The sequence below is a fragment of the Hylaeus volcanicus genome, chromosome 1 (assembly GCF_026283585.1).
Source record: "Hylaeus volcanicus isolate JK05 chromosome 1, UHH_iyHylVolc1.0_haploid, whole genome shotgun sequence".
Taxonomy (NCBI): Eukaryota; Metazoa; Arthropoda; class Insecta; order Hymenoptera; family Colletidae; genus Hylaeus; species Hylaeus volcanicus.
Window position 1 is genome coordinate 22,824,987 of NC_071976.1, and position 11,386 is coordinate 22,836,372.

The window sequence follows — 11,386 nt, forward strand, 5'->3', positions numbered from 1 at the left end:
CATTTGTTTTATGAATCAATAGACATTGCAATGTGTCTCCCTTCAAATACCATTGAAACTATAAAGGTCGATTCAGACTATACGACACGGACCGTCACGTTCCGGCAACGACACGTACCGGCTCCGACACGACAAAACATTAAAACACGCGTTTTAATGGAACTATTCACACTATTCCCGTTGACGGAACGTTCAGGTCGGTGTCTGTTAAGTGTGAATAGTTCCATTAAAACGTGTGTTTTAATGTTTTGTCGTGTCGGTGCCGGTATGTGTCGTTGCCGATCCGTGTCGTATGGTCTGAATCGATCTTAACACCACCTGAACATACGCGTAAACTATACCTACCCCACTTTTTAATTTCGAAAAAATCACACAACTCTCTTGGTTGCCTGATAGTAAAAAAAGAATTGCAACAGTCAAGAATTAAATTAAAAGAAGATACCTGAACTCGAAGCATTTTAATCGCCGATAGTTCAACAGCTAAAGAAGCATGATTCAAAGCATGCTATTAGGAACAATACCCGCATATTTGAAGGATGACTACTTTTCTTGGCCACCTATTACCGCAGCAGTTAATCTGACTGTTGGAGGATCTCGGAAACCGCAGGATAAGCATACTAAGGATATTTCAGAATTCAGCTCGTACCGGTTGTTACATAATGTTTAAAAATATTTCAACGCTTTTCCCAGAAGATTTTCACACATCGTCAGACTGTGAATAATAATGTACTACAAATATCGAAAATATCTGGGATCCTTAAAACTTTAACCAAATTGTATTTAATTCTATTTAATTATTTTAAAAATATCCAGATAATCGAAGTTCTACTGAACTTGCTATAGGTACAGCTTATTACTAAGCGTATCAGTTCATGTTTAATACTTGATACTTTTCCTTCTATAGAAACAAATTAATTTTTATTTTCTTTATTACAGGACCAATCTAAGGTTGTCGTCAGAGGTTCGCTGAAGGTTAAAGTAAGTTAACATATAATTCATATCTGATAACTGTCGCATTAAAAGAATAGATGTTCAAAGTTCTGTTGCAAAATTAAACAGACAATGCAATTTACAAATACTTTTTAATATCATCATTTGAACATTCATGCTGTATTTTATTTACTCATATATTCACGTCTATACTAAATCGATAAGGAGAGTGACGTCAAACTCGAGAACTCATTTACACTGTGTCGTCACTTAACACAGTTATAATTAACCCTATTTCATTCTTTCGATAGCGTTTTAATGACTCGAATTGTTGAAAAACAAAAATAACGTCTGGACTGCGGGAGTGACGTTAGCTTCAATTTGTACCCGACATCTTTAATCTCTGACAATACAGCGAATTAAGTCGAGACGCCGCTCGTTTTGACATCATGCAGTCCCGAATAGTTTACGTTACTATCAGTAACATCAATTCTTGAAAACGTCGAAAGTATATTTATTAAATATTGAAGATATCAAATCTCTAAGACAAGGTTTTAGGTTAATTTAAATGTATGAATAATTTTCTAATTCTACATGTTTTCTCGTGCGTGCCTGATTCCTCTCAATCAGTTTAACTCTGAAAACGCAGTTGGAATGTCAATTTTATTAATTTGTTTACATCACTTACTTAATTGATCGAAATTGTCTTTGACGCAAGTTAAGAATTTTTACGTATATCGGTTTTCCCATCCAATTTAAGTACTAGTGTAATCATCCGAATGGTAACCATGTACAATAAATCATTCTATCGATAATTTTAACAGCATTGTGTTGATTTATCTTCGCACGTATCTTCAAGTGATTTCATTACGGTATTGTTACCGCGTAACTTTATGTTCGAAATGTGACTATGATTTTCTTCATTCGAGGAAGCCAGTCGTAGTGACGTCGATATTATAATTTCTGTAAGAAAAGAAGCGTCAGAGCTGCCGTGCTGACGTATGACAAATTTTACGAAACAGTAATTTCAGAAATTATTCTTGATAAAGATTCTGAAAAATGAAGTATCATCCAAACATCCGTGTCGTTAATTACACTTTTATTCGTGTCTATAAATTCATAACAATGCTGTGATTGTTATTCTCTGAGCGCGAATCATACTTAAAACATATAACAACTTTTATTTTGCATTTCTGTACATTCTGTACGAAGTATTTTAGCTATATATACTTTAAAACATAATGCAGAATTTGATGTTACCTGGTGTATTAGATGTATTTATCGAACGAACGATACAAAAAGCGCCACCGTTACAGTTGACCTCACCCAGTCTCCTCTATAACCTGCGCGGAAGAAATTTTTAGCCGTAGCTAAAGATGACGTCCTTCGTCGTCAGAGCAACGTGTGATCTAACATTGTAGATGACCTGCCAGTTTCCTTGACCAATACACGATTTCTTTTGCTCCAATTCATTACTTAAATTGATCAATTGGCGTCAATAACTATTTGCCGTGACTATTTCACCTGGTTTGAGTAGCCATAATATATAACACCTATCGTGCCTTATGAAATCCAGTATGGAATTTTCTTAGAACTTCCTAGAATAAATGTCACGAATAAAGAAAATGACCATGTATACAAAAATACTCGACGACATATGTTGAATAAAATTAGTTCCTTAAAGCTGCTTGAGACGCGTGCACAATTTATTAACATTCAATTGAACCAATTTAACTGAAGATCATTTCATTGTTGATGTTTTTTCGTCACATTTGAAAGTATGAGATTGAATGTACCCAAAAATACAGTTTTTGGATCTATCGGTTTAGATCTTTATTAGATTAACTTCTCCAATTTGTAACAGTTCATTTTAAATACTTTCGAGGAATGAAAATGAATTGATTTTTTAAAAATGCCACGCCAGAAAGGCTCCTTACGCTCGAAGTTAGAACGTCTACTTTGAAAAATCCTTTAGATCACGATCCATAAGTGAAGGTATACTTGCACAAAACGGAGCAACGATAATTTCCTGCTGATTTCGCGAGCATACCACGTGGATGAGCGGTCGAAGGGTGCGGTAGATAGATCGCGATCGGTCGAACATGCTTTGGTGACAGAACTGCCGCTGATTATGCGAGCCAAGCCTGCGGAATGACCTAACATACCCAGTCGATGTTGCGGTCGTCTCGCAAACGCTTTCCTCGCGCTTCTTTTCATGCACAGCTTCTTGATCACGCGCTAAAAATAATAGCAGACAAGCACGACCAGACGAGCCGAAGGCGAGCGTGAATCAAACCTCGGAGGAAGTTGTGAGGCGCGCTGTTCCTTAACGCGTTACTCATTTACAATTCAACGACTATGCCTGGCTATCCTGGCCGCGGGTGCGCTTTATTTTCGGACCGAAACTCTACTTGAGATTCCTAAAAATATCCCACCTACGAACGGCTATTTGTTTCATTAAAGTGGCAGCACGATTCGCTCAGTAACGTTGAGAGCGATTTGAACTATGAGGCACAATTCTGATTTTTTCAGCGGTTTAAATTAACAATCAAAACATAATACACTTGTATAATCATTTGTTTTATGTTAAATTTCAAAGATATAAAAAAGATTTTTTGCTTGCATTCATAATATATATGTTTTTCTTTTATTTTTTTAATCAACAGTGTTTATATTCCATTTATGTTTAAAGTACTTTTCTATTTAATAAAACGTTATATTAGAGTCTACTGTACAATCATATTTAATTATTATGCAGCTTACTATTATTTATAAATACATATAGTCACGACAGAAAGTAAGCGTCTGATATGTTTTTGTAATTTCTTATCGAATACTATAAAACATTACGAGCCTTTTAGTACCTTGACGCACGTCCGAAGTTTAATTTTGAAGCTTGGATGAATCGGTCGGAAACACTGACCGATAAAGAACGAGTGAACGTACTAGGGGGAACTTCCGGTACCACGGTTCGACCACCTAAAATTGACTCCAACAATTTGAAGTAAGCGCGTCGCGCGTCGTGCAAACCTGAACTCGCAACATTTGTAAATCATGTTTACATACAGGAATCTCTCGATGGTTCGTTGATTCTATAATACTATAATTCTGCGAAGTCCTTCTAGGATTCCTATATTCCGTGGCATAACATCGTCAGTATCATCAGTCTCGAGAACTTAAGTCATCTTCATTGTCATAACGATAAATTGCGCGATTATACATTGAAATCGTTAAAAGTGAGGTGAGTGAATCAAAGAAATAAAGGAAAAAACGGATCTGGTATTCGTATCATTTTTTATTATCCTCTTTCTCGTATTACATTCGTATTTAATTATTATATAACGTATTTAATGGCAGTTGGCAATTTTGAAATATTTTAGAGACTTTAAGCACCAAGGATATAAAACAAAAAAAAATTAGACAGAGCTATACGTACAACTTCACTCTTCACCAAATAAACGCTACTCGTCATTCTGAATCGAAAATATCATTCGATTGGCCCGATTTGATCTAAGAGTCAAGTAAACATAGAGCGTTCGGCAAAAGTGCCCACGTGTTATGGCTTACCGTATAGTAATATTGTAAGGTAGCGGTGTTGAGGGTCAGTACTCGCAAAGAGAGTACGATTTTCCAGTAGCATGGCTCAGCTGATCGGCTCGTGCCGCGAGGAAAGACGCGACAGTGCGTGTTAGAGCGTGCAATCGTGCAAACGACATTCACGGTCGGATAATGTACCTCGAGTGAAATGCTCGAACGTGATTGCGACGTGAATGTTCCATGGCGTGGGACTCGTTGCCCGAGGATTTATGCTGCAACGTATCAAGGAATGCCGCCCGTGAGTCTTACAAGACAGTGATGGTCCTTTGTTGAGCGAGTTGTTGGAAGGTTATCTATCGAATAATTTTTTAACAAAATGGAAGGTATCGATGCGTAACGTTTCACGGTAGAAAAAGAACGAGGCTCCATTTTTAGCCATCTCCAAATTTACAAGGAAAAATACTCCTTAGAGTATCGTATAAATAAGAAAAAACAAAGTGCATATATTTTAGGCAATTATGTAATTATATTCGTTTATTTCAACGTAAAATGAAGTGAAATTTTTTCCACCAACATTAACAGAAAATTCTTCTAACATGAATGATACAATATGTTTTGGAGTAGAAAATGTAAGGATGGCTAAATGTTTGATTCGATAACTCAGTTGTTACAGACAAAATCCAATGCAACCTAGAAACTACCTTCATATTTTCATTTACACTGACTCATTCATTACTATGTCGTATCAAATTAGTATCAGAAACAGTTATTCTATCATACAATCATATTTGCTGTTTGACGATGAAATATCAAGTTTGTGGAAACGAGAATTATCAATCATAATTATGAAGAATAAAAGTAACTCAAATAAAAATTCTAAGCGGTTCGAGAATTACGGTTGGGAAACATTGACAAGGAAACGACACGATTCTACTCACTTCTGACGAACTGTCACTGTTACTCTTTTGTTTACTCTCTTTCGCATCGTCGTATTTTCATTGATATACGTGCGCGAGCCAGTCTCCTCCATTTACCGTTCTTTTAATATCAATTAAACACTGCATCCGCAAAAATTTGCTAATCATTTTACACGTGAATTGATTTTGGAACTATTTTATATCGCGCTACGATCCGCATGGCAAATATTCCTTTGTACGCCACAGAAAAACATTCGCTGACACAAACGCGTCAATAAATGAACGTTGATTTCACGGCTCAGAAAATTTGTAAGTCACCGCTGCTTCGATGCTGACCTCTCTTTTGTACTCCGGTAAGCTTCTTTATTTCTTTTCAACTTACAAGTAATTATTGCGTACCGGACAAAGTTCTCGCCAGTTTACGCGGTCAAATTCAAGGAACCACAATTTTCTTGGTATACAGTTTTATTCGACAAAATAAACATTAATTAATTGCACCTTTTTCCAATGGTTGTTGATTTGCTATGATTATTATATATACAAATTTATATCATTGTATTATTATTTTATATAATGAAGTTTATATCATTGGGTATTTTTTGATCTCTTCAAGAACAGATCGTTTGGTATCAAATAGACATGATATATATATCGATCTCATAGCAATTAGATCCTTACAATTTTAGTGGTAACTTCATTGCTACAATATTTAAAATAGCTAAAACCTATAAATATAAGTATGTAATCACTTGTGACTTACGAGTTAATAGATAAATATGAGATAATGGGTATTTCGACCCTGTCATTGGTTTCGAAGTGCTTATCCGCTAGAAAATTTATCGAAAACAGAAACAGATTTTTTTCGTGCATTTTTCCTTGTCACTCGTTGAATCTTTCCCACAAAACTTAAATCCATAAAACAGGAATGGATCTATTTTGACATATTTGCTTACCATTTTCATTCTTGTATAAATAATACAACATCGCACAAATGGAAAATGAGAAACTAGGCAAATCAAACATTGCTATAAATATTATTATCCTATACATTTTTCATTTACTTGGTCACAATTTTCATTGACATACGCCCAGTAGAAATCCATGTAAAAGCGTGTGCACGAAGGCCGGCCGCTATACCTGTTGATGTCATTCCAGGAGAACGTACCACTATTACTTGAGTGGAAATTGGTAGCTAAGATACTGCGACCTCTTCTCACACCTCTCAAATAAAAATGTAGGGTTTATCAATTTCCCCACAAAACTATACTCAGATTCCGAATTGTGGGCAATGTTTCCCACGCATATTCTCACTCGAGCTAGTGTCCTAACAATGTAAAGTGTCAAGAATTTTTGTAGAGTCAGCTGACCTGCGCTATCAGTTCATTTTGGCTCTTATGTGGCCGATATACACTCCGAGTATTGAATATTGCGACAGGCAACAAGATATTGGTTCTGGGTGGTCCTTGTGCGACCGAAATGTTAAGCAGGAAGGGCAAAACGGACATCAAGATGGTCACAGAGAGAGTGAGATAAAGAAAGAGAGAAAACCTCGAGGTCCCTATTGGGTTCTTGGCGTGCCTTTCGTACTCCTGGAATGTGGCCGATGTCTCTATCCGCTTCTTGCAACCGTCGCGATCGCGGGGACCACACGAATCGATAATTGCCTGTTTCGAAAAATTGCTCCCGCCTTTTCCACTTGGGCCAGTTAAACGTCGTTTTTCTGAGCAATGCGCCGGTACGCGCCTCGAATTCGCTCGCGTAATACCGAGCGCGATACCCCGACCGGTTGCAGAATCGAAACCCTTGTACGCCGTCAGAAGTACCCTGAACCGGAAGGTCCAACGAACTCCGCGTCAAATCTCGAGTCACGCGGTGAAATTAGTCCCTTCCTCGGCGTCATAGATACGATGAATCGGGAAATTTATCTAATACTCTTTTCTACTATATCATTTTTTTTTATTTAATCGGATTGTAATCGTTGATTATCAAAAGACACTTTTCAAAATTTTTAGTTAACCAGTTACCCGATTTTGATAGGCGTACTCATCATGAAAAAATGACAGTATTTTCTAATACGAATATTCGTCGTGTATATAAAGTAGTTACAACTTCTGTTTACATCGTAATTTTAATAGAAACTGAAGTACAGTCGGTCCCAAAGTTTGTATGAAAAGTGAAAAATGCGAAAAGATGGCCATTTTACGAACTTTTACGTGTACGGTTTTGTCCCCTATCTGGGAAAAACCCAGGTACTCTACCCAATGCCGCCCCCTAGCACCGGTAACAACGAAATTCACCTAACTTTTCCGACACCTGACCAGGGCAACCTGTAGGGGTAATACAGTCCTACTACGATATATAACTGTACGTACGTAGCACGTACAGTCCTAACGATACATAAACAAACTTCTAGTTTTTTTTTTATAGAAATTTGCACAGATATTAGTCTGGCAATCAACGTATTAAATGTTTGGAAAAATGATCAGAGCAGTCAGTAGGAGTACCCTTTAAAATAAAAAAAAATCGGAAGTATACCATGCCTATGTTTTATTAAAAAATAAAATCCTCAAACCCTATTTAGAAAATCCTTTATAATTCTTACAATAATTCTCTATGTCCTTTAGTGGATCGCTTATTAAAATGATTGGAAACCACTGCATCGGCCTGAAGTGATATTCCACTTAATAGTCGATGGTCAGGGTACAGAATTGTGACTACTCTGTTTCATTTCCATCGAAACGATTATCGGCTACGAGGGCAGGCGCATCACGTGCTGATGCGTGACTGTGCGTGTAACAACGTAAAACGAAATTAAGCTAATTTGCATAACTAACATGTCCCCATGCGTCAATCTCGCAAAAGTCGTGCAAGATGAATTCGTCACGCATCAGCTGCGTACCCCGGCGCTCTCTCAGCTTTCGGCAGAAAACACGGTGATTTCCGGGAAACAAATAACCGCTTTGACTCACTAATTAATGACTTCGTATCACTGTGCGCTCGTTTCGGAGTTTCTTTCCTATTGGCAGCGCGCCACGAGAATGCGTATGTTTTCTACGTAAAATCGAGTAGTCACCACTTAACCCCAGCATCGCGCATTTGAACCGAAAGGAAAATCAGGCATACAAATAGCGAACAAACTGGACGGTGACGAGTGACGCACAGTAAAGGATACGTGATACTAACGTTTCACGTCAACGATGACAGATTTGTGAAATAACGTTACGTAATTACTAATTTCAGCCTTGTCATAGATACGTTATCAAATGAGCTGTTTCTTTCTACTTGGATACCATCCAACATTTTGATAGGCCTTTGGGTAAACTTTTGCATTTTGTGTTAGCAAACAGTGTTGCGTTGAAGCTCCAATGCGTATAAGTCAGGAATATTTTGTTTTGCTTGTCCGTTAAAGACCCATGCTTTTAAAACATTAAAAAGAAATTGCCTTTACAAAATTCGATCGTATAGTGTAGAATTGTTTTTATGATCTGATGAGCAATTTCTCAAATAGCCAAAGAACCAAATGAAATTTTGATAATCGCTTTTTAATATTGACACCATTAAATTAACCCTAAAATATTAAAGGTTTAATTTGTTTACAAAGTTACAAAGATATCAACCCTTATACGTTCATTATTCACGAATGTGTATAGATAGATAGATAAGTCTCACATGTAATGTTTCGTTTAATTTCATTCAGAAGCGTGAACTCCTTTTTAAGCATGACTATGCGATTATTATATAACTAAACGTTCTTCAGGAATGATTCAGACACATAATTACAAATAATTTAGCTCAGGTGGCGTTAGGATTCATTTTTATCAGGAGAGCTTGCCTAATCACTATGTAATGCTCTCATAAAGCTGCAATAAAAGATATTTAAATTTTAATTATCATCAAGAAGTGACTCATCCGATGCTCGTGTCTTATCGCTCTTGATTGCGAGCCACTAGACGCAGGTAATTCGAGATTACTCCAAGTTTCTTTTCACGCTCACTTTTAATGTATCCCCCTAACTCTCTCTGTCAAGTGGTATGTGAGATTCACTCACAACCTAATATGAACCTAATAGTTCGATGCCTAAAATGAATATCCTATCTTTTTCGAATAACTGAAGCGCCAGTGACTCAATTTCGTTTCAGTTGTCCGGACATTATTATTACATCCAATCTTTTGCACTCTACTGGTGATGTTACGTTGATGTACAAAATATAAAACATAATCGAGATCAAGTTTTTATTTAGATTAGAATAAACTAAGTTTACGAAGTAGAATTAATTAAAATTTGAAACAATTACATATTTTTTTGAGGATAGAACTCTTTCAATTTTCAAATGCATCACAAAATTATCTCTAGATCCAAGCAATAATATTGGTCAGCTGCATTTTTTCCTATCGCCAATAGCAGTCAAGGCACGTCATTTCATGCAAGTTATCTGCATAATCAATTCTCCTTTCTATACACTCTAATATTCAGAAAAAAATACAATTTTAAGAACTGTAAATATTGTATCACGTGAAGTGACCTCTCTCGCCAATGACAAAGTCCACGTGACTTTGTTGATTAAATCCCGATCGGTAGCTAAACAAAAATTTCTTTATTCTCTTCAAAAGATAGTCACGTATTGACAACTAAATTCTTACAAAATTTCTGCATTCGGCATTGTCATGGTCTACATACGTGACAGTTTCTGACACTGATTTCTCTATATCAATTCTCTGTAAAAGTGGCAAACGATCAGTTGAGGGGGCACAACACTGTAATATTGTTTTCCAAATCGATGATTTTTATTCCATGTCTATAAAGATCTCTATTCCATCTCATTTTTCATGAAATTCAAATATGTTTTTTTCAAAGGCTCGTCATATTCTAATTTTTTGAGATATCGAAAAAATCCTACGCCAGGTTACAGCCAGAGATATATAGTTTAAGCAAATAGTTGTATTTTCATTTCAAATATACCTACGCTGTAATCATAAAGCTGTCAACTGAACATAAGTATCGTGTTTGCGGTGCACACTTGCGCACGCTGTCGAACCGATTAACGCCATGTTAATGACACTACGAGCAGGTATTTGTGTGTTTAAATGTTCAATAAAGTATAATGACAGATTAAAACTAACCTATTGTACAGTTCTTTTATGAAAAATTTCGGAAAATACCTCTCCTTTAAAAGCAATTATTGTTATGCCCCCTTAATGCATTAAAATTTCCCCAAAGTCATAAATAATCGAATTGAATGAAACAAGAGTGTCTAGCCATGATTAACAGAAGGTATCGAAAACAGCTTGAATTGACACGCGTACTTCCCTAAGCGACGGACCGTATAATCCTATTATAATTCGGTAGGAAGGTAGCAGTGATAACAATGGCGGGACATCAAGTTCGTTTGAGACACTGGTACCGCACAATTTGGGTAAACCCGGTTGGCATTTACCCCTTTCATGATGCTTCTCGATCGAGGGTAATTGCCAGTGCAGGATGTTGGATTAACTTAACAGGATTCTTCGTTCCTTACAAGGTGAAAGTGCGGATTTCTCAAGGCAATTGGATAGTACAATGTCGTTAACACACCAAACACGCACAAAATTTTTAAATAATCGAGTATAGTATCGTTTGTTCTTGCAGTCACTTTTGAATAATTCTATATACTATACGATTAACAAAGGCAATGATTTCGTTAGCTTCATCTAAGAAAACTCTACTTTTCAATTAAATCCAAAACACTTCCACTATCGTTATTCGAGACAAGCATTACATTTTAATTATTACAATGTCAGAACAAATTTCAGGTGTATCTCCTTTGCTTTGCCCATACATCAGTTTGCTTTATGAAGTCCTAACGCCAGTTCTAACGTGTAAGATGTCTATCTTCTCATTATATAACACGAGGTATTCCTATGTATCGAGGTTCGCATACGTAGTCATACTCTATGGCATTTCTTGAATGCTGTGCACTTGACCCCGAAAATTAAACGTGACGTGGTCAGCGTACGCGTCTGCT